The 4,772-nt window shown below is 36.9% G+C and overlaps 1 protein-coding gene across 1 annotated transcript in view; it reads left to right on the plus strand.

Moving 5' to 3' along the window:
* Positions 1-4,772, plus strand: part of LOC148954128 (C-1-tetrahydrofolate synthase, cytoplasmic-like) — a 56,601-nt gene that overhangs the window by 25,125 nt on the left and 26,704 nt on the right. The window lies entirely within an intron of this gene.

Raw genomic sequence — 4,772 nt, forward strand, 5'->3', positions numbered from 1 at the left:
TATACCTTCATAAATGTTTAAACTTTTGAGTATAAAACGTTCAGGTCGCCGAACGTGATAGTAGCGTCCTCTAAATTAAATTGGTGAAGAAACTCAAATTTAAGCTTTCAAATTCAAGCTTTCGTTAAAAAACGGCAAAAGAACATAGGGAAAGTGTTCAAATATATAAAAGCGTGTAGTCTTTTTTTCCGTCCTCCTGTAGCTGATTTTGAAAAGGTAAAATACAATTTAAAACAGATTTAATTTAAAAACGAAATGGTACTAATTTTTTTAAGACAATTATTAAAATTGGAATAGCAGGGATCACTGTTGGTTAGAAATTCTTGAGAAAATTACTAAATTATATCAATACAATTTTCGAAAATTTACTAAGTTACTAAAACCTAACCAAAGCAGGGAATATCCTTTATCCAAAAAAGCAAAAATAAGAAAAAGCTGGAATAAAAAAAAAATTAATGGTGGTTTAGAAAGGCTTGGAACAATTACTGAAATCTATTTAATACAGTTTTCTAAAATTTGCTAAAATTTACTGAAATTCGCTAAATCTTGACTGAAGCAGGATGCATCCTTTATCCAAAAAGCTGAAACAATAAATAATAATTCGCTGTCTAGAAGAGGAAGAAGATTAACTTCTACAATGAAGGATTTTTTTTATTATTCTTATTTAAATTTATTTAAACTCTCCAATTCTTGTAAGGCAAGGTGCAAAAGAGGGAGGAGCCCCACCCCTCTTATTCTATCCTGTGGATAAAATTATTTTGAATAGTTGCACTTGAAAGGGGATTTCTGGTTATGATAGTTTTGTTGCCCCTTGCCTCTCTATTGTTGAAAGAATATGAGCTACTCTCTTTTAGTGATAAAACTTCTCCCTGGTCACCGTTTGATTGTCATGTTCTTTTTTATATCTCTAATTTTTTTTTTTTTTTTTAAAGATAATATAAGAGTTATTCATAATCAATTGATCATACAAGACAATACATTGTGCTAATCCCCCAAAGGCTCCTAGGCCTGTAATAGAGGGGGAATACATACCGTTTAAATCAAACATTAAATCAATAGAAAAACATTAAAATAGGCCTACATTGAATAATCCAATCAATACATACAATCCAATCACAACACTCCTAATCCCCCTCGAAAGGCTCCATGGCCAGGGATACAATGGGGAATGAGAGAGAAAAAAAAAGAAAATACAATATATCCAAACAACCATACAAAAGAAATCAATCGCCAAACAATATATAAAATTAAAAAGAGACCATACCTGAGGCCTGGGAGTCATAGTGCAGAGAAGACTACCATAAAAAAAAACTAAACATTCAGGGGGACATCAAATCCACAAAAAAAAAAAAAAAAAAAAAAAAAAAAAAAAAAAAACTATTCTGTTTGATTCTTAACTAAATGGTCCTTAAGAATCCTCTTGAAAGTGCCACATGAGTGGCATTTCTGTACTGAAGAAGGCAGGGAGTTCCAAACCTGATGACAAGCGATGAGGGGATTGAAATCTGACCGCACAGTGGGAGTAGGAGGAATGCAGATATTATGTGACGAACGAAGGTTATATGGAGTTGAATCAGAAATTAACTGAGGAGTTTTTAGAAGAGATTTTGGAAGATTGCCATGGAGCTGATGAAAAACAAAAGAAGCACGAGAAAGAATGTAGATAGACTGTATATTTAGAAGCGGTTTTGGTGAAGAACGGTGGGTGTCCATAACCAGACGCCGTGTTTTGTTATACATGACAGAAAGCGACCGCAGTGTAGAAGGAAAAGTAGACATCCATACTATGGGACAATAAGAGACATATGACTGGACAAGGCAGAAAAAAATAAGCTTCAGAATAGATCCAGGAAAGGTGTGTTTGAGTTTTCGAATGACACCCCAAATTCGTGAGACCTTTACCCTAATCATGGCTATATTGTGTCTAAACGAAAGGTTCTCATCAAGCAGGATACAAGAAACCGGACCAACCGATTCTTTGGTCTACAAAAGGAGCCTTGTGACACCTGAAGCTGTGTCAGTTGATGGAAAGCTACATCAAATCGAGAAAAAATAAGAAAATGTGACTTGGCAACATTCAAGGCAAAGTAATTTGCCTCAAACCAAGAAACTACTCTCTCAAATATTGCCACCATATTAGACCTGATATCACATTCCATCTTCCCTAGAGTCCCAAAAGTGCTGTCGTCAGCAAAAGCAACGAGGCAATCTTCATTAGAAGTGGCATTGGTACACGAAGGAACATCCGGATGACACAGATTGCAGCATACTAGAGGACTGGTGTTCTTAACGGCTGAAATCAGATCATTGACATAAATCAGAAATAAAACGGGGCCAAGAACAGATCCCTGGGGGACGCCATATTCTAATTCACAAGGGCTCCGGAAAAGCGGATCAATTGAAATAAATCTACCAGAAAGATGTGATTCAAACCAAGAGAAAACATTTGATCTTATACCAATATGCGATAATTTCCAAAGAAGAATCTGATGAGTCATAGAATCAAAAGCTTTACGAACATCCAAAAATAAAGCTGCCGGGATAAGACCAAAATCTATTGCCGAATGAATGAAATTCAAGAGAGATGCGCAAGCATGATCTGTAGAGTGATGCACTTGGAATCCAAACTGGAAATAATGGAAAAATTTTTTGACTTTCAGAAAACTAAGATGCCTGGATAGCATAGCCTTCTCAAAAATTTTGCAGAAAACAGATAGAAGAGAAATTGGCCTATAATTAGCAGGATCACTCCGGGACCCACATTTATACGGAACTATAACCTTAGCTCGCTTGAGTGATTCAGGGAAAATTTCTTTCTCGAAAGACAGATTGACAAGCTTAGTCAATGGTGACATAATAGCAGGAAGAACGGCACGGATAACCCTTGTAGGAATTCTGTCTGGCCCTGAAGACGATGAACCTTTAAGTGCATTTACGATCCGAGCTACCTCAAGCTCAGAAACAGGGTTCAAGACCATTGACTTTAAACATGGGGGCCCAAGATAGGCTCTGAAATGGCAACGAGGAGTTCTAGAGCTCACAGATGAAGCAGTCGTCTTTCCTATATTAGCAAAATAAGACGTAAGCTCTAGCTGAACATTTTCTTCTCCTGGGACAATTTTACCATCGACTAACAGCATTGTTGGAACTGAGGGCGGAAGGGAATGTAGGTTTAAGTACAGAATTAATAATTTTCCATATCTTCCCAACATCCTTTCCACACTCAGAAAATTTCCTGTGATAATACTGAGACTTGGCCTTCCGACACAGAGAATTAAATATACTCCTATAGGCCTTGAACCGCTGATGATGAGGAGCAGATGACGAAGCCTTCTAAAGCTTCCACAGATAATTTTTCCTTTTCCAGCTTTTATGGAGACCTGGATTCATCTACGGATTCAGCAGTACTATCCTTTTCGAGGTATGAGGCGCTGGATTCTGGTGGCAAACTCATAGGATACCTTCTTTTACTGAATCATAAAAGAAATCAAAAGAGCGGTTAAAATCCGATTCAGAATCCAAACTATCCCATGGCTGATCAGTCAAACGAGATTTAAGTAGACTGATCTCACTGACACCAAAACGTAAAAATGGGAGATTATATGGCGAAGCTTTATGCTGCGATCGATCAGCAGTCCTATATCGTGAAATAACAGGGAAATGATCAGAAATATCACTAACCATCACCGAATTATCTAAGACATCTAGTGACGAGAAAATATTATCAATAAGTGATGCATGCATCTCAGTAACTCGGGTTGGTATACAAACTGAAGGTAGAGTTCCCGCAGAAAGCATCATCGACAAAAAATCTACAGCCGAAGCAGAATTTTGATCCAGCAGGTTAAGGTTGAAATCCCCCATAAGGATTAGTTCGCTAGGATGCTTTTGGACTAAGTCCAAAACCTCTTCCAGAATTTTCATAAACGAAGGAATAGATCCACTAGGGGTATCTGTAAACCAAACCGACAACTAAATCCTTACAACCTGACTTAATCACAATAAAAAGGGATTCAAAGATTCCTTCTTCATTTCTACTCAAATCACTTCGGAAAGTATATACAAGATGATCGGCAATATACAGGGCAAGGCCACCTTTCGCCATTTCAAGCTTTGAAAATAACGGGTTGGAGGAGGAGCCTGTGGCCTCGGGTGTCTTGGTCTTGCAATGAGTTGTTCGTAGAATCGTAGCAGCAGTAATAATATTCTTGAAATATGAAAGCTGAACTACAACGAAAACTACATTTTTAAGAGTAAAAAAAGTAAACGAATAATTAAGTAACAGTAAACGAATAATCTACTTCCGTATGTGGATTTAGTGTGGATTTTTGAGGCTAGCAGTTAATGGAATTTAAGAAGCTTAAGCGTAAAAAAATGTGTCATTTAGAATTTTTACCATCCATGCGCGATCAAAAAATACATGAGTATGAGCCAAAAAGAAAAAAGACATTACTGTTCTATTTTTTTCGTCTTAAAAAGTATACTTTAATTCCATTGGTGAATTTTGTGTGACGCATCTTGGTAAGCCAATCACGTTATTCCTTATTCTGGAGAGAAAAATAGCCCTGCCTTTTGAAAACCGGGTTAACTAATGTCGAGTGACTAATCTAGACAGGCAAGGGAATGCGATTTCTGGAGAAACAAGTAATTCTGCCATAACAAAACCTGACTGGTTCTTTCTGAGAGCCTATAAGCCAGTAAAAATGCCGAAACTTTTTAGTCATATCATCGTTCACAAGAAAACCCTCTAAATCTCTGTGTACAAACCATAA

Source organism: Artemia sp. Qi Xiang Cuo, chromosome 3, assembly GCF_049724085.1.
Source record: "Artemia sp. Qi Xiang Cuo chromosome 3, ASM4972408v1, whole genome shotgun sequence".
Taxonomy (NCBI): Eukaryota; Metazoa; Arthropoda; class Branchiopoda; order Anostraca; family Artemiidae; genus Artemia; species Artemia sp. Qi Xiang Cuo.